The 20,339-nt window shown below is 33.9% G+C and overlaps 2 pseudogenes across 1 annotated transcript; one reads left to right on the top strand and one right to left on the bottom strand.

Moving 5' to 3' along the window:
• Positions 1-2,059: 2,059 nt before the first annotated feature.
• Positions 2,060-2,263, top strand: LOC144366412 (small nucleolar RNA U3; annotated as a pseudogene).
• Positions 2,264-9,048: 6,785 nt separating this feature from the next.
• Positions 9,049-19,284, bottom strand: LOC144365794 (tyrosine-protein kinase Yes-like; annotated as a pseudogene). The gene is made up of 4 exons (XR_013424555.1): positions 19,273-19,284; positions 17,942-18,113; positions 16,325-16,456; positions 9,049-11,599 (listed from the first exon to the last, which is right to left on the bottom strand). The product of XR_013424555.1 is annotated as a tyrosine-protein kinase Yes-like (transcript).
• Positions 19,285-20,339: the final 1,055 nt, after the last annotated feature.

The following is a 20,339-nucleotide window of genomic DNA, read 5'->3' as shown; positions in this document are numbered from 1 at the left end:
CCAAGTAGGCTTTATTCCAGTTGTGCAAGGCTAGTTCAATACTGGAAATCAATCCATCATTTAACAGGCTAAAGAAAAAAAATCATGTGATAATAAATGTAGAATAAGCATTTGACAAATCTAATTTGACACTCATTCATAACAAAAACTCAGTAAACTAGGATTAGAGGTGAACTTCCATAAGTTGATACGGAATATCTACAAAAGCTCCTATAGCCAAAATCATATTTAGTGTTGAGAAGTTTTACCACCAAGATCAGGAAGGAGCAAGGCAAAAATGTCCCCTCTCATTGCTGCTTTCCAGCATAGTACTGGAAGACCTAGATAATCTAATAAGACATAAAAAGGAAATAGCAGGTATATGTGTTGGGAAGGAAGAAACAGAACTGTCTTTGTTCCACTGATGATGATTATCTATAGAAAAATTTGACTCAAAAAACTACTGGAACTAATAAATGATTATAACAGTTTTTTCATATAAAGTTCACATATAAAAGTCACTTTCTTAAACACTTGTCCCAATGAACAAATGGAATGTGAAATTAAATACAACACAATTTACATTAGCACCTGAAAATTGAAATATGGAATGTTTTAATTTCCCTTAAAATCCTCTGTATTCTGCTTATTTATCCCTCCCTCTCTGCTAATCCCTGGCAACCACTGAACTTTGTCTTTTGTTATGTCTTTTCCAGGTCATATGGTCGAACATCCAGTACCTAGTCTCTTTCAGATTGGCTTCTTTCCTTAGTAATATACATCTGCATTCACTCTGTATTTGTTCCTGGCTTAATATTTCTCTCCTTTGATTTTTAATTTTTTTGGTGGTTGGGATTCAACAAAGGCCCTTATGCAGACTAAGTGTGCATTCTGCCACTGAGCTATATTCCTGGTCCACTCATTTTTTTTTAACACTGATTAATAATTATCTGGATGTACAATGGTTTATCCATTCACCTACTGAAGGACATTGTGGTTGCTTCCAAGATTTGGTAATTATGAATAATGATACTACTTTAATCTGAACATGTACCTTCCAAAATTCAGATGTTGAAACTTAATGGCCAATGTGATGACTCCCAAGAGGTGGAGCCTCTAAGAGGTGATGAAGGTAATGAGGGCTCCTCTCTCATGAATGCAATTAAGGTCTTAACAAAGAGGTTTCATGCAGCATTTGGCTGTCATACCTTTCTGCCTTTCACCATGTGGGGACACAGCCCTCCTCCCCTCTGGAGCATGCAGCAACAAAGCACCATCAGGGAAGCATCGAGCAGCCCTCATCAATACTTTGGTCTTGGACTCTCAGCTTTTAAAACAGTGAGGAAGTACATTTTTGTTCTTTATAAATTACCCAGTCTGTGGTATTTTTTTATAGCCCCACAAACGGACTAGTACAACTGCTGTAAACATTCATGTGTCTGTGTTTGTGTGGATGAATATACATTTTCAACTCATTTGGGCTTCTCAGTATTCACCAAGAAGCAGGATTTTTAGAGTACATGGAAAAAGTATGTTTCATTTGCAAGAAACCACCAAACTGCCAACTTGATTCTACCATTTTATATCCCATAAGCAATGAATGAAAATTCCTGTTGTTTTACATCTTCACCATCATTTGGTTGTATCAGTGTTCGGGGTTTTGGCCATTCCAATAGATATGTAGTGGTAACTTGTTTTATATTTCTCTGATCAGATATGTAGTGAAGCATTTTTTGCTATGTTTACCTATCATCTTTATATCTTCTTTATTGAGCTATCTATTAAGGTCTTTTGCCATTTCTTAATATGGTTGGTTGTTTTCTTATTGTTGAATTTTAAGAGTTCTTTGTATATTTTGAATAACAAGCTTTTTATTAGATGTGTCTCTTGCAAATACTTTCTCCAAGTCAGTGGCTTGTCTTTTTGTTCTCTTGGCAGTGTTTTTTGCAGAACAAAGATTTTACATTTTAATGTCATATATGGTTACAAATCCACAGAAAGTACAACACTAAAACTGAATCCTAACGTAAACTGTGGAAAATACAAGAGGAGAGACATCTCATTTTAAAAAAGTGGTTAGAAGACAATACTTTCAGGGATCATTTCTACAGTTTGTTTCTAGAGAAATTTGAATGTGTAGAGTATGGGAAATGACAAGAAAGAGATGAAGTGTTCTTTTCTGAGTGTGAAGCTAGCCCTTCCTTTATTCCAGCTGCTATTTGCCACTGCTGACCATTGTTCTCCCTTTGGGGGAATAACAGGAAGAGGACACCATCTGAGTGGTTTCTGTTATGATTTTGGTAAAAAGAAAAAAAAAACAAAGTAAAAAGAAGTTAGTATATTACCCTGATACTAAAACAAATGTTACAAATAAAGCTACTAGAACTAATATTACGTTTAACAAGTTCACAAGATACAGGGTCTATTTATTTAGGGTTAGGGATTGAACTTAGGGCTTTTCCAATTTATATTTGATACACTAGTTATCAAGAATTGGAAATTGAAATAAGAACTTAATACATCAAGTCAGGTGTGGTGGGGTGTGTCTGCTGTTCTAGCTACTTGAGGGTTGAAGATAGAAGGATCACTTGAGTTCAAGGAGTTCAAGGCTAGCCTGGGCAACGTATTGAGACCCTGTCTTAAAAACAAAATCAAAACAGACAAAAAACAAAACCTCTTACAAGTGCATAAAAAGTATAAAATACTTGGGACAAATTTAACAAAAAAATATGCAAGATCTGTATACTGGGCTGGGGATGTGGCTCAAGCGGTAGCATGCTCGCCTGGCATGCATGTGGCCTGGGTTTGATCCTCAGCACCACATACAAACAATGATGTTGTGTCTGCCAAAAAATGAAAAATAAATATTAAAATTCTCTCTCTCTCTCTCTCTCTCTCTCTCTCTCTCTCTCTCTCTCTCTCTCTCTCTCTCTCTCTCTCTCTCTCTCTCTCTCTCTCTCTCTCTCTCTCTCTCTCAAAAAAAAAATGTGTTCCGTTCTTTCTCTCTTCTCTACTTTCTTCCTTAAAAAAAAAAAAAAAAGATCTGTATACTGAAAACTTTTTTTGCTGAGCAAAAAGAAGACCTAAACATGTGGAGAAATTTCATATTATTGGAAAATTCAGTATAGATTTGATGATATGATGCAATGTAATTGAATCTCCAGAAGGATTTTTGTTTGTTTTGGTGGTACTGGGGATTGAACTCTGGGGCTCAGGCATGCTGGGCAGGCCCTCTACCACTGATCTATATCCTCATCCCCTACCCAGGAGGGGTTTTAAACAAAGGTTGACATTTTAGTTAATTCTAAAATGTATATGGACAAAAATATGTGTGGAAATTTAAGTAGCCAGTTTTCAAAAGGAACAAAGCTGAAGAACTTAAGCTATTTGATTTCAAGACTTACATGAAAAAAAAAATTCTAAAAATGAAATACAAACTAAATCTAAGAGTTAAAATGATAAGACTTGTAGAGAAAGCATAAGAGAAAATCTGTGAATTTTTGTAATCCATGTTTTTTTTGTTTTTTTTTTTGTTTTTTTGTACTGGGGATTTATCCCAGGTGCACTCAACCACTGAGCCACATCCCCAGCCCTATTTTGTATTTTATTTAGAGACAGGGTCTCACTGAGTTGCTTAGCACCTCACTTTTGCTGAGACTGGCTTTGAACTCTTGATCCTCCTGCATCAGCCTCCTGAGTGGCTGGGATTACAGGATGCACCACACAGCCCCATTAAGCCACATTTTCTTTTCTTTCTTTTTTTTCTTTTTAATATTTTTTTTTGTAGTGCAAGGTGAGCACTCTACCGCTGAGCCATAACCCCAGCCCTAAGCCATATTTTCTTATGATACAAAAAGCATAACAGGAGAAATATGATAAATTAGACTTCATCAAAATTGTTTTCTTGTGTAAAAGTCAGGGTAAAATCAAGCTACAGATTGGGATAAAAAGATTTGTAAAACATAATGTGACGAAGGACTTGTACCCAGAATGCTGAAATGACAACTCACTACCAAAAAATGGGTAAAATGTTTTAGAGACACCCCATCAAAAAAGATACATGAATTTGGGCTGGGGTTGTGGCTCAGTGGTAGAGCACTTGCCTAGCACCTGTGAGGCACTGTGTTCAGTCCTCAGCACTGCATGTAAATGAATAAATAAAATAAAGGTCCATCCAACAATTAATAGAAATATTTTTTAAAAAGATACATGAATTCAAAATATGCTTAAGACTCTTAATATGTTAATCATTAGGGAAATTCACACTAAAACCACCATAACAATACTATCTCTAGCAGAATGGTAACAATTAAAATGGCTAGCAAAAGCAGGTATTGACAAGCATGGGCTCTCATACATTGCTGATAGGAGTACAAAATGGCAGACTCTTCAGAACACAGGTTGGCAGTTTCTTAGAAAAGTTAAAGTTAATTGCACCATACAGCTTGGCAATCTTACTCCAAAGTATTCAAGAGAATTTAAAGCCTACATTTACAGTAAAAACTTACACTTGAATATCCATAGCAGCTTTATTCATGATAGCCTTAAACTGGTGAAACATTCACCGAGCATATGGATGAACCTCAAACGTATTATGCTAAGTGAAAGACATCAGACATAGTGATTACATATTATTCCATTTATCCATAGTGACAAAGTACTCAGTGGTTGCCAGGGTTCAGAAGTGAATGGAGAAGACTCTAAAGTGACATGATGGAATTTTCTGGTATGACAGAAATGTTTTATATCACAATTGAATGGTAGTGGTTTTGTGACTGAAATATTTGTCAACTTATCTAAATGTGCACTTAAAATGATAAGTTTGGAGCTGGGGTTATGGCTCAGCAGTAGAGCGCTCGCCTCCCACATGCAAGGTCCTGGGTTCAATCCTCAGCACCACATAAAAACAAATAAACAAAAGTTATAAAAATGGTGAATTTTATCATATATAAATTATAAAAAAAAATTTAAAGTTCTCTTAAGGATCCCTCAACCTCTTTGAATTTGCTGATTCTAAGTTTGAAATCTCTGGAATTGTACTTGAAGAATTTCCTCTTGTATTTTCTTAATACCTTTTTTTTTTTTTTTTTTTTGGTTCTGGGGATTGAACCCAGGGTTACTTTACCACTAAGGCACATCCTCAGCCCTTTTTGAGACAGTGTGTAACTAAGTTGCTGAGGCTGACTTTGTGATCTTTCCTGCCTCAGCCTCCTGGCAAGCCATTCCAGGCAAGCATCACTGCACCTGGCTTTTATTTTCTCTGGACTAGGTTTCTTTAGGCTCTAAGAGTTTCTTAAAATTTCTACCAGGCTGGTTCTACCCTTTTCTAATTTCTAGCAAGTTAAGGACTACAGAAATAACCAATTATTACAGTTCAGATATGAAATGTCCTCCAAAGGCTCATGTGTTGAAAGTTTGGTTCCCACTCCACTACAGTGGTGGAACTTTTCAGAAGTGATTGGATCACAAGAGCTCTAATCTCATCAATAGATTAATCCATAGCTGAATGGACTACTGGGAGGTGGTGGAACTTGTAGGAGTGGGACATAGTTGAACAGAATGGATCCTTGGGAGTGTGCCCTTGTGTTCTACATCTTTGCCCCAGTCCCTTCCTCCCTCTGCTTCCTGTCATTGAGGTGAGCAGCTTTGCTCCAGCATACTCTCTTTACCATGATGTTCTGCTTCACTGTAAGCCCACAGAGATGGGGCCAACAACTGTGGACTGAATCTCTGAAACCATGTGCAAAAATACATCTTTCCTTAAAATTGTTTTTCTTAGGTATTTTGTCACAGCAAGGCATATATTTACTTGCCATCAGTTCCATAGTATATTCCCTAGTTTTAGGAGACTAAAGCTTCCTTGAAAATAGTACAATTATTAGTAAATGGAATTTGATAATCTTTAAGGAACACATCACTTTAAATATTAATTTTTATTAGGATAACTGTCAATCATTTTGGCTGCCAACTTTTACCTCTTATTTCTGCCATCCATATTATTAAAAATTGTCTAGAGGCACTTTTTTCCTTTGCATTTTCTAAGTCCTCCAGCTTCCTCAAATTAACTTGACCTTTAAGGTTTAAGTGAAGCTCTTCCATGTATGAGTGTTATCCAGTGTTCCATCAAGGATCTCTGAAAAGTACTTAATGAATTTCTTTTTCTCATACTCAATCAGCTTTTCTCTTTGCTGAATTGTTTATTTCTTCACTGCTTTTAAACTACGGCATGAAATCTACCCTTTCTTGTACTTAGTAATTCTGTTCCTGACCCATAACTTGTGTACCCCATTTGAAGGAAGGAGTAAGAAAGACCCAGCATGAATATTCAGCATCTCTTTCTAAGAGATCTGGGGCCCTTTTTTTGACCAATTTTAAGGGGCCCATTCTTGCAAATAATTTTTACACAACAAGATATATTTTTTCTTTTTATACCATTTCCTTTTCTTATCACCTCTACTTCCTATTCCTATTGTTTTCATCCATGAATTGAATAATTCATTCATTCTTTAATTGGAGTGGTACAGCTAATCAAATACTCTAATGGAGTTTTATCAGATTAAAAAATACATAAATGTAATTGAAAAATACTTTTTTGCTATTGTACTGAAAAATTTGCTGTTTTGTTTAAATTGCCACTTTTATAAAAATTGAGTTTTCTATTTTCTACTGATACCTGTGACAAATACCAGTCATGGATTGACTGGAATAGATGGCACACTCAAACTAAGGTAAATCAAAGATATTTATAAAGAGGTGGGCAGAATAGGGGAACAAGGACTCATGCAGTAAGTGTAGTTAGTAACAAAAACACTGTCAGATACAGAACTGTAGCTACCAGTCTCCAAAAAGAGACTGTATGAGAGAGGATGTATTGAGAGGAATCTTCAGCATTCCAAAAGGAGACTGTATGGGGGAGGATATATTGAGAGGAATCTTCAGCATTCCAAAAGGAGATTGTATGGGGGAGGATTTATTGAGAGGAATCTTCAGCATCAGCCCAAATTTACAGGAAGGGAACCAGAGGAATAAATACCTTGACCTTTCTTTCTAGCTTCCTCTTACCTTCCTCTTGTTGACTTGGCACAACAGGAATCCAGAGAGCAAGGAAATAGCCTAATAAGTACTGATTAGCCTTCCAGAAGTAGGGCAGTCCAAATGGTGAGGGAAAATGGATGAATTTGACACACGTTGCAAATTTTTTTCCCTTGCTTTTGGTACAGGGGATTGAACCCTGGGGCACTTTTTACCACTGAGCTACATCCCATCTTTTCTTATTTTGAGATAAAGTTGTTGAAAGTCTCACTAAACTGCTGAGGTTGGCTTTGAACTTGTCATCCTTCTACCTGAGCCTCTGGTTGCTTATTTTAATCATGAGTATACCTTTCTCTACTAATAATTTGAATCAGGACTATGGTTGCCAGTGACAAAAACTCAACTTGATGTAAACAAAACAAAACAAAACACAAAAAAAGAGGAGAGTATATACTCTGGAGGAAGGGAAGAGAGGAGCTGATTTTGAGGAAATAAATACTATTGGGCCTTATGCACCATCTCTGCATGTTGGTTTCTTTTGTAACAAGATAGGGATCTGGCTTTAGAGCAATGTAGTCAGACACTGGATGAGATTCTTCTTCTAATTCCTGAAAGAAAACTTGTAGGACTTAACTATAAGTGAAGATTCACATAAATGGGTTGGAAAGACTGAGCTGGAAGAGGCCAATTCTTATTAAACTAGTTTATAAACAATGCAATCCCAACCAATATCTCACCTGAATTTTTTTGGAATGTGAATAAATGAAGTCTATACTTTATCAAGAATTTATCAGGAAACCAAGATTAGAAAAAAAAAAAGAAAAATGAATACAAAAGGGAAGCTGCCTTACTGATTATTCAAATGAACTACCCAGTGAAAGTAATTAGAGGTTATGTGAAAGGCAGAAATATTAAGTTAATTTGATAAAAAAGATGTTGTAAATATGTATATATTCAAGGAAGAAAGTCAAATGAGGTGTGAATAGATGAACAAATAGATTAGTGCTGGAAAAATTAATTATATGGGAAAAAGTTGTTAAATCATAAAGACACATTTTTAAACTTAAATAACTTCCACAAGAATTGAAATTTAAAAAAAAATCATAAATTATAATATAAATGACATGAACATTTAATTTGGGGTGGATTAAGTGTTTTCTAGCATAATAAATAGCTTTGACAACATTCAAATGTACAACTTAAATGTCAGAAAGTACATGTAAAATTAAAAGGCAAACAGCAAACTAGAAAACATCCTTAAGCTGAGGAACTATTACATATTACAAAAATAATGAATGTTTACTGAAGGAAGCATGTGTGCTGATTTAATGTTATTTTTTGAAAATCAGGAAAAAGGCCAATAACAATTTTTGATGACATGATAGTAATGGTAATTAACACAATTACAATACTGAAAAAACATAAATGCATTTGATTGGCCATTTACAATTATATAATTTTATTTTTGTTAAACCTGTAATAAAATAATTGCAAAACACACATGAATATACAGATTTTAGATTTTTAGAAAATTAAGACCTTTACTGGTCAAAAGTGGTCATTCTGTTCCCTTCACATAGGTTGTAAATAGCTTCACTCAAATTACTTAACATTTTTCTATGTAATACACTAACTGGGAATTGAATCCAGAGGTGCTTTACCACTGAGTTACATTCCTCAGCCCTTTTTATTTTTTATTTTGAGAAGGGATTTTGCTCTAAGTTGCTGAGGCTGGTCTTGAACATGCAATCCTCTTGCCTCAGCCCCCTAGGGTTGGTGGGATTTACAGGTGTTCCCCATGCTGGTACTATTTTAAAACAAGAAAATATTTGTAAAAATGTCCCTCACCTGACATGGAAAACTAACCACATAGAATAGGTTCAGTAGTATTCTAAACTTAACAAAGAACTGATTTAACTCTGTTCAGGAATTACAAGTAATTGAACATTTTTTCCCCAATGGAAGAATAAATTCAGAACATATCAATTTTTAAAAAATTAATGAGAAATATGAACAGCAATTGAAAAGATATGTAGGTGCATTCAACAAGAATTTTTATTTCATTTATCCACAAAACAATATTGCAATACTTTATAAAAATATTAAGTTTTAGGCTACTATTTATTAAAAAAAGTGTTTGTGCTAGAAGGCTGTTTTTGCCAACTCCTTTTTTTTTTTTTTTTGGTAAGGGTTATATTAAGACATTGAAGATGAAAGCTGTTGGAAAAAAAATTTTTCAAATGTACAAAACTGGTTTTCTTGGCAATTTAAGAATACATAACAATTTAAACTGAATACACATTAAGTTAGTGTTTTATCCTTACTATATAACTGTTATCATTAGGAACTATTTCATTTAGTTAAAATCTAATGAATACCATCAAATTCCTGGCTTATTTTTCTGATCAGAATTAGTACATGATTTTTGTTACCCTTTTTTAAAATACTTAGAAAAATTACATCATAGTTCACATAAAGCCCTTTAAAAAACAAGTCACAGGTTGTTGATGTTAAGGATAATAATGAGGGCACTCTTCGCAGGAATGCCCTCTAGACACAGGGATTAATACTAAATAGGTTATGTCAACAGAAAACACAACCATAATTTTTAGTACCAGAACTATTGCCAACTTGCATGAAATTCATTTGTCACATTTTAAAATGATTTGAATTTGAACATATAAACCATGGCACAGAATTTTAAATTTAATGATTAAATCAGGTTAAGTGATGATAGTTAAAACTAAAAATATGGGAACCTGATACAGTGTTTTAAAGTGAAACTATAGTACAGTATTTCAAAATACAGATACTAGATTTCTACTTATCAGATTCAGTTTTTCCTTTGTTAGACTCTTTAGCCAGTAATGCTGCTATTGAAATTCATTCTTGGGAATTTTTTTACAAGTTAAAAAAAAATCAGCTTTATTTTGTATTTTCACTTCTGCACTTTAAATGGGCAAAAACTGTCCCCTTTTAATGATTGTTATTGTGCAGAATAAATTTTCCTCACCAAATCAACTATATTCTAAAAGGAAAAATTGATAATCATTAAGTATAATTAAAAAGTGGAGATTTAAACATGGATTTGAAAACTCTAAAATTGTTCTGCATAAAAATTATGTCACTAGAATTAGTGTGAAGCCTTAACTTCACTATTTTGAGGATGTAACTAACACTCACTTAATGTGTATGTTAAGAAAATTAGTTTTACAGTCATACTTTATAACTCTTGAAGTCTCAGAAACAGCTAAGTGAGGAGCTTTGAGTGCCAGCAAAGCCATTTTGCTACTCCATACAACAGCATTAAATATCACATTCCACGCCTCTTCCTGTAAAACTTTCACATTTTCTTTTCTTATATTTTTTTAAATACATTTTCCTCTCTTAGTCTATATTCAATACAAGCAAAAGTGCGTTCAAGTCCCTGATCTAGTGATATTTTCTATTTGTCGCACCCATCACCATAAGAACATATTAGCAAATCTTACAGTACCAAGTCTATTTTTAAAAATGGACTGCTTAAATTCTGGGTCTCACTTTTCATGCTAAAGATTAAAAGATTTCCCCTTCGATTGGATAATAAAATTTCAATTACATATTGCCTTTGGGAAAAAATGTAACTTTACAAAAGATGAGTTTACAGTTACTTTCATTTTCCTAAATGTGAATTATTTCAAAAATGAACTGAGAAATTTCTTTTTCTACTTTCCAGTTCCATGAATCTGAGTATGAACATAGTGCATTAATACTTTCAAATTCCACTGCTGAGGTCTAACATTTAATCAAATTTTAGGTGTTAACCTTTTTGCTTTTGAAAATTATGGTCTATTTCCAAGCAAAAGGAGGCATATGTTAAGACTTATATCGACTGTTTCACATAGGAAAAAAAAAACAACCTTGAGAATAATAAACACAAAAAAGTCTTCAAAACTGGAATGGAATCATTTGGTCCCACAACGTTCCTTATAAGATTTTACCGTATAAGATTTTACCTCTCAATTTTTGTCTATAACAATAAATAATTTTTTTTTTTAACAATCTGAGTTTGGCGAAGAAAAGAATAGCCTTGTTGTGCTTCCTTACCATGCTATTACCCATTCTGTTCAGTATATTATCCCTAGATTTTCTTTGGACCCTGAAATAAGTTGGAAAATTCATCATTGGTACTTTAGAGTTTAACACTCAGGGGAAAAAAAAGTGGTTTTGTGCAACCATATCTGGAATTCCAGCTTACCATTAAAACATGCAGAGTGAAGATTTTCTTCTTTTGATTCCTGTACATAAAGTGAGGAATTCTACACAAGTCTTTACATTTTGGCAGACTTATGCATATAAAATAGGCTACTAGGATTATAATCCCCAGATTACAATCCAGATTATAAATTTTCTCCTGGCTGGCACTGTGGCTCTGCAGCAGTGAAGTAGTCTTCCCGGAAGGACTGGATATATTCAAATGTTGGACTTTCATCAGGGTCCATCTTCCAGCAAAGATTCATCAATTCATGCAGAGATTCTGGACAGCCTTGAGGGCAGGGCATCCTATATCCTTGTTCCACCTGTTCCAGAACTTCACGGTTTACCATACCTAACACACAACATTCAAACGTTAAAAAAAAAAAAATCCTAAAAAAATGATCCTAACCATCACTAGCAAAACAGAATAAATCCCCTAATCACTAGCTGTATATCAAGGTATGTTAAGTTTATTTAGTAAAAGATTCTTTTAACAAAAAATACAATTTAGGCATCAGAGTATATCCAGAGAAACTTAGAAAATGCTAATCTATATTTAAACATGTTCAATTTTTAATTCTGCCTAAAATTTTATTTTCAACACTAATTTCTTCAAAAGCCAATCCCACTTGGTTAATGAGAATTCAGGGTACCATTTTGAAGTAAGATAATTTCTGATATTAATGTTTAACAATGCCTAACTTGGGCACACTTGAAGAATGGAGGCCAGATGGTGTCTGAAAGAACTTTGAAATAGGAATTCCAAGAATTTCAGTCCTGGTTTTGCTAAATATACTAACTAGATAATTATATTGAGTCACCTCCCTGAAACAGTTTCCCTTATCTCATATATCTGTTTGACTTTCTTCTTGTTATTACACACAGTTCCTTTCTTCTACTCCTTTGTAAACTTCCCTCTTCCACCACTGGCAACTCACCCCGTATTGGCAGAGGCTTGGCTGTCTCACCACATCAGCAAACCCATCATTCCTCCTATCTCCCATATCACCCCCTCTTTTCTGCCTGTCCACAAGGCAAGCTATTCCTCATATCTTCTGCAATATTAAACTGACTGTTAGCAATGAGATTTTTCATAGACTATGATTCCCTTAAAACAATGTAATGAGATTAAATTATTATCTCTATTTCTATTTATAGTTATAATATGAGGAACAAGTGATTCTTTAAAAAACTCTAAAAAAATATTAAAAGAAACTGCATAACTATTACTTTGGGGTCCAACACTTGAAAAAGAAGTTTTCTGTGATTTTCATCTAGGTAAGCAGATTTTAATAATTGAAATCCACTATATTTTACCCAACACAGAAATATAAGCAGAAGTTTTTTGGGAGGAGGAGAAAAGGAGCAGGTACTTAACATTCAAGGAAGGCTTACTTATAATTGGTGAACTTTTCCCCTACTTCTATGCCTTTTTAAAAATTTTATGCTTAACAGATTATTAAGATTAATCAATCTAAATAAGCCTGAACCTATACAAAAGTAACCTTCCATTACTAATAATTCTTTTTTTGTCAGGTGCTAAAGAATAAACCCTGGACCCTGCTCCTGTTAAGCATGTACTCTTACCATTAAGTTATATCCCCAGCCCTAATTATCAATAAACTCTTTCATTCAAAACTTTACCCTTCAGAATTTTCTGACAATCACAACTAATGAATTATTTTATGACAACAGTTACATAAGTACAATATGGCAGAAATGGCCTCTGGTAGAAATACTATCATCTTCAGGGGCCTGGGATTGTGGCTCAGAGGTAGAGTGCTCACCTAGCATGAATGGGGCACTGGGTTTGATCCTCAGCACCACATAAATATAAAATAAAGACATTGTGTCCACCTATAACTAAAAAGTAAATATAAAAAAGAAAATACTATCTTCAGGAAGAGAATTATTTCCTGTAAAGGAATTTCTGAATTTCATAATGAAATACAACTCCCTGAACATAGCACAGAGTTCTTTCTCCCTGATATCTTGGTAAAAAAAGGAGATAGGAAGATTCTAAGATTGTTAATATTTAAAAGGAAATATTTAGCACTCTGTCAATAAATTTAAATATTTCATACTTGTTTGCCTTTGCCACGGTTTATTACAATCCTACAACAAGATTAGCAAACAAGCTATCACTTTACAATGAACAGTCTGCTTTGAGAAGAGCCTGCAGTGGATCGGTCTGTGTTACACGTGAATCCTCTTCAAATCATCCAAGACAATTATGCTTATATAGTGTCTTTTGCTTCTTTTTAAAGGCTGGCAGGCTGAGAATTGGGGTGTAGCTCAATGGTAGAGAAAGTCCTCAGCATGCACAAGACCCTACGCTGATCCGAAGCACCATCAACAACAACAACAACAAAAAAAGACAATCTACAAATTGTATTTCGATTTTTGTCTGAACATTTAATTTAACCAGGATATCCCAACCATATTAATTTTTTATTATGTATTTTGTAGCTATGTAGTCAGCTGCAAACTCATCGTGGATTTTTATTCTTCCTTGTTGACCCTTTTCTCATCATGAATGCCCCTTTCTATCTCTACTAATATTTCTTGCTTTAAAGTCTACTGCTACACAGGCTATCTTTTGCTTAGCATTTATTTGCACAGTATATTTTTTTTCTGTCCTTTAAAATCCAGGCTTATCTGTCATTTAATTAAAATGTTTAGTGTACTTACACGTTATGTAATTATGGACATAGGTAGTTTTAATTTTACCATTCTGTTATTTATTTACTTTTTTCCCATCTATTTTTTCCTCTCTTGCTTTATATTTTGAGCAAGCAAGCAGTTTTCATATTTCCTTTTTACCCTCTTCTTCTAGCTTTTGTTTGGAGCTAGGAATTGAACCCAAGGCCTGGTGCATGCTAAATAGTACTCCATTACACCCTAGTCCTTTTCCTAGCTTTTTACTTTACCTTTTATTATTATATTAGTGGTCACTGTCAAGATAACATTTCTTTGGTTTATTATTCTTCATTCTAAATAAATACTCTGATGCTTTCCAAACAATGAAAGAAATTAGAAGACTCACCTGTTATTCCTTTACCTCTGCCCTGCCCCCTGTCCTCTGTGTGGTCATAGAATATATTTTTTCATGCATTATAAAATCAGAAAGATACTTTTATTGTTGGTGTTTTAGATCAGCAGTTTTCAAATACTTTGAAGCCATCATTTCATTCTTTCCTGGTTTCCATATCCTGACAGAGTTAGCTGCTGTGTAGATAATATACCACACATCTCTATGACTGTTTGGCTTTGATTTTAAAATTGGATCATGATATAATTATTTGAAGTTTACTGAGTTTATTTTAATTTATCCTGCTTAAGAATGACTAAGTTTATTAAATTTGTGGGTTGTGTCACCCACCTGCACTATCAGATTTATAAAGTTTTTGGCTATTATTTTTTCAAAAATTGTTCTTCCACTTTTTCTCTCATCTCCTTCTGGGACTCCAATTACATATAAATTAGACCTGAAATTTCACTATGCCCCACTTTATTTCATTCACTTTGTTCTATTTTTTCCAAGCAGTTTATCTATGCATTACTTTGGATATTTTATATTAATGTACCTTCAAATCTACTAATCTTGTCTTCTATGTCCATCTAATGTGTTTTTAATTTCATAGATACAGTACTGAAATTTCCATTTGAATCTATAAGAATTCCAAATGAAACTACTTAACATGCTGTATTTTTTCCTCCAACCATATTGCATGTAGAGAAAGCAGAGCTAGATTTTATCTAGTGTTATGATTTTACCAACAATACTGAGAAAAGGCAAAGGAAAAAAATTGTAAATGTAAGAGATTATAATGCTTGACCATTAAATTTAAGGGGTATAAGGGATAGCTACCGGGGTGGTAGACTTAATGGATTGAATATCCTGGTAGTATGAAGAAATTTCTATGGTTGAGGTAGAGACAGCTGGCAAAATGTAAGTTGACAGTAGACATATTAAACTTCAATTGAGAGGTGAGCAGTTACTGGTTATGTTGAACCTTTAAGGTATGAATAGTGAGAAGATTACAGAGGAGGAGGAGGAGGAGGAGGAGGAGGAGGAGGAGGAGGAGAGTTTAAGCTGCAAGAGACTAGGGCAACTGACATATGTATTAAGATGGCCATGAATTAAAGTATGAATGGAGTTTTAATAGAAAGAGTGATGGGGAGTCAGTATTAAGTGAGGAGAACTTGAATGGTATCAGCAAATAATAGCAAAAGGGGAAAAGTGGGAGATAAAATTTGATGGCATTAGCTCTAAAGTTGAAAATATTAGAAAGGAAGGATATATACGTAAAACCCATAGGAGTAGCATAGCTATTTTTCCTGAAGATTGGATTTTATATACTTTCACTCTCAACTATTAGAATATTTCAGTAGAAAAGTTTAAGAGGCAACAGAATAAACAAATATTCAATTGTCACTGAATTTCAAATAAGCTAAAATTTCCTCTTACCCCAAAAGCTTATTTTTAAGAGACAGCCATTTTAATTTTTTCTCCTTTAGTAATGACAGATACATTTATTGTAAAAAAAAGTCTATTGAAGAAAATAGGGCAAATATATACAAAAATACATCAATCACACTAATAGAAAAGAACAATTACCTGGGGTACAGCAGGATATTTGTGATATGCTTCTGATCTGAGATAATGGTATGGATAAAAGGCACTTGTGGAAAACATTCTAAGGAGAAAGCTAAGATGGACCTCAGGCACACCTCCCCTGCCCTATCTCAGGATTGTGACTCTTATGGTTGCTCTCCATCCAATGTCAAAATAAACAGATGGGGACTTGGAAAATGAGAAATAAAGATCCTCCTTTTATGTTTTAGCTCCTAACATACTCCTATTAAAGTCGTGATGGGCTGGGTGTTGTGGTGCATGCCTATAATCCAAGAGGCTTGGGAGGCTGAGGCACTAAGCAACTTAGCAAGATCCTATCTCAAAAAATAAAAAGGGCTGGGGATGTGGTTCAGTGGTTAAGCACTTCCAGGTTCAATCTCTAGTTTAAAAAAGAAGTCACTGATGGGATAACCAAGAGCAAATGAGATTCAAACTTACCTGGATATCGCACTCTCCCCTTTGTTACCAATTCTGTCTGTAGAATTCCGAATGACCACTCGTCAGACTTTATTGTAAATCGACCATACAGTGCAGCTTCAGGAGCCGTCCATTTGATTGGAAATTTTGCACCTAAAAACATATTGGCAATCTTGTTTAACTGTTTATTAAAAGTCTATCTTTGTGGGCTGGGGATACAGCTCAGTTAGCAGAGTGCTTGCCTTGCATGCACAAAGCCATGCGTTCAATCCCTAGCACAAAAACAAACAAACAAACAAATAAATAATTTTTAAAAAATCTACTTTTATAACTATAGTAAAAGCAGTGCTAATCCTTTGTCAATATCCTTACTATATACATCATCAGTGTCAAATTCTAACAATAGAAGAGACATGAGGAAAACTCTTTAATTTTTGAAATTTATATTAAAATGAATCACATTTCTTCCTTATAGTACTGATTTTAAAAAGGAAGTTAGTGGAAGGAACAGAAAATCATTCAAGAAAATACAGGTAGAGGCTCTAGTAAGTAAAAAATATGGATCATAAAATCTGTAACTTTTAAGTTCAGTCTGGCACCCAGCAGTTCTTCTAATTATGTGCTGATAAAGGAATATTTTATTAGATTCTAATGGCTACTGATTTTCAACCATAGTTTCTTTTCAATTTTATAATATATTTCTGGAAAATTTTATTGTGCCATCACTTTTAAAAGCTCACATTAATTTACTCCAATATTTAGTGCATACTTTTATGCACAGGCATTATACTAATCATTATGGGTACATAAAAACATGAATTTATACACTTATAATGTTAATAAGTTTATGGGTATCTTGAAGTTACTTATACATGTATGCATAGCAGTATAAAATAAGTTCTTTAGATTGTTTGGCAAACAGAAGATCAATTTTCACTAGTACAATCACAAAGGTCTTATTAAAAGATGCTATTGGGGGTCCTGTACAGTACAAGATGTTTAGAGGCCTGGCCTCTACTCACTAGATGCCAATAGCAGCCTCCACATTGTAATAGCCAAAAATGTCTACAGACATTGTTGGATGTCTCTTGGGGCTGGAGAGTGACTGTCCCTTGATTGAGAACCATTAAGCTAAGGTAAGAGTTTCAAAATTCATGAAGTTTGTTAAAGAAAAGAAAGAAATTTTTAAAAAAATTTTATTTGTTGATATGCTAAAATAAATATAAAGAAGCTATTATTAATTATTCTTCAAATGCAAAGAACACCTAGCCAAATCCTTGCAGGAAATAACTATCAAAAAATCACAGCAGTAGGGCTGGGGATGTGGCTCAAGCGGTATCGTGCTCGCCTGGCCTGGCATGCTTGCGGCCTGGGTTCGATCCTCAGCACCACATACAAACAAAAATGTTGTGTCTGCTGAAAACTGAAAAATAAATATTAAAAAAATTATCTCTCTTAAAAAAAATCACAGCAGTATTCATTATATATAATTTTATGAATAAAATCAATGTTTTTGTGACTCTTCTGAGAGGACCTGTAATTATTCTTACTCTATAAAACTGCATATTGAAAAGAGTTTTAAGTGAGAAAAAAACAAAGGACAATAGATTACAAGCATTTAAATAAAAGTACTCTTACCTTGTCTTGCCGTGGATTCATTGTCTTCAATTAATCTTGCTAAAACAAAATCTGCTATTTTACACAGAAGATTTTCTCCTACAAGAATATTAGCAGCTCAAAGATCTCTTTTTATTCTCTCACTGCATTACCAGTTATGTCAACTGAGTTCAATAAAAGGCCCTTCGAACACCTAAAACATATCTGAATAGAAACATTACACTTTAATAAAACAAAAAATTCAGAAGAGTTAAAAAAGATTTTTTTGGGGGGGGGAGGGTTCCAGGGACTGAATCCAGAAGTGCATATTAACCATTGAGCTACAATCCCTAGACCCTTTTATTTTGAGATTGGGTCTCCCTAAACTTTTGAGGTTGGCTTTAAACTTGTGATCTTCCTGCCTCGGCCTCCTGATTCAATGGGATTATGTGTGTACTACTCTGTCTAGCCTAAAGAGACTCATTCTTTTTTTTTTTTTTAATATATATTTTTTTTGGTAAGGAGCATGATATTTAGATGTTTTTTACTTTTTTTTAAGTTGTAGATGGACACAGTACCTTTATTAATTTATTTTTATGTGGTGCTGAGAATTGAACCCAGGGCCTTGCACGTGCTAAGCGAGCACTCTAACGCTGAGCCATAACCCCAGCTCAAAAGACTCATTCTTAACAGCATATTGCCATTTTAATTCTTGTTTAGGACCATAGTAAATAAAAAATTCAGCATACACTTTAGATTTCTAATATTTTCTTTGGAAGAGTAATCATCCATTTTAATTTTTTTGCTTTTTTTTTTTTTTTTTTTTTTTTTTTGTACTGGAGATTTAACCCAGGGCAATTTACCACTGAGCTACATTCCCTGAATCCTTTTAATTTTTTCATTTTGAGACAGGGTCTCACTAAGTTGCTGAGAGGTTCACTTAATTGCTAAGGCTGGCCTGGATCTTGTAATCTTCCTGCCTCAGCCTTGAGAGTTACTGGGATTACAGACATGAGCTACCATGCCCAGCCATTTTAATTTTCTCAGATTTATCTGTTGAAATATAAATAGATTTTGTATCTGTGAAAACGCTTTCTAAAGGGTCATAATATATGGGATAGCACTGAACTGGGAGTTCCATAGCTAGTTTTAATATGTTCTGCTGTGAACAAGTTTTGTAAATTTTAAATCCCTCTGGTCTTTAGATACTATATTATTTGTAATACTAGGAGCTCACGCTGGATTATCTCCAACATTCCTTTCTGTTCTAAAATTCATTTACTTTTCTACATAAACCATATTATTTAGGTAAGATTATTCTACATATTAAATGTTAACTTTCAATTCAAGTTGATATATCTATATGCAAATACCTGAGCAGCCATATCGACCAGCTGTGGAAGCTTCAAATATTTTCCATCTTCTTCCTTAAGGAAATCTAATAAACTTTCTGTAAGAGACAGTGAAATATCCATGGAAAATAAGTAGATTTTACATTAAGATTGACATAAATATTCCTCTACCCCAAAATGACCAAACTCTAAAAAAATTTCTCAACTTTTTATTTTAAAAAAAGTTTCTTTCGTAGTTTTGAAATTTCTGAATAATTACCTCAAAGATTCTAGAAAAGACCCCTAAACTGAAATTTATTCTCTTTATAACACATGAAAAAAAGGAAAAATGTACCATTTTCCCTTTTCCTACAGAAAATGTCATCAAATTGGTGTCATTCTTTCCTGCTTTGATCAAGATTTTAAGTTTAATATCCCAAAATATATTTTTTAAAAAATACTTTTTCAGTTGTTGATGGACTTTATTTTATTTATTTTTATGTGGTTCTGAGGATCGAACCCAAAGCATCACATGTACCAGGAAAACACTCTATCACTGAGCCACAGCCACAGCCCTCAAATAATGTAACATTTTAAATGGATATGATTCAAGAATTCAGATATGGTTATAACTAAATAAAGGCAGCTAAATGAGCTGCTGTGGAAGTGCTGGCTTGACCAATGTCTCTTCATTTTAGCAGAAATTATAATGGAACAGCAAAATATTATGAATACAGCAAAGTGAAAAGCCAGGAAGAAATGTCTATTTGTTGCCTCTCTCTATCACTAGTTAAAAACATACACATGCTTCAGTTTAGTAAAGAGAAACCATCAGACAAATCCAAACTAAGATTTATTTTATAAAACATAAAATTGGATTGTTTTCTTAAACAACAATGCTGTGAAACAGAAAGTCAGAGGAATGGCTCCAAGCTCAAGGAGACAAAGAGAAATTACAACTGAATGTAACAAATGGCCAGGAGATAGGAAAAAGAAATTCCAAGTAATGGAAGCAAGGAATGAAAAAAATCTATCTGTCCAAAACAGTGGGTTTACACATAAGGCAATGAGTCTGGATGTATTATAGGGGCCAACTGCTAAGCTAAAAA

This window comes from Ictidomys tridecemlineatus, chromosome 8, assembly GCF_052094955.1.
Source record: "Ictidomys tridecemlineatus isolate mIctTri1 chromosome 8, mIctTri1.hap1, whole genome shotgun sequence".
NCBI classification, from domain to species: Eukaryota; Metazoa; Chordata; class Mammalia; order Rodentia; family Sciuridae; genus Ictidomys; species Ictidomys tridecemlineatus.
The sequence above is the reverse complement of the archived record's forward strand: the minus strand, read 5'-3'. Positions and strand labels throughout refer to the sequence as shown.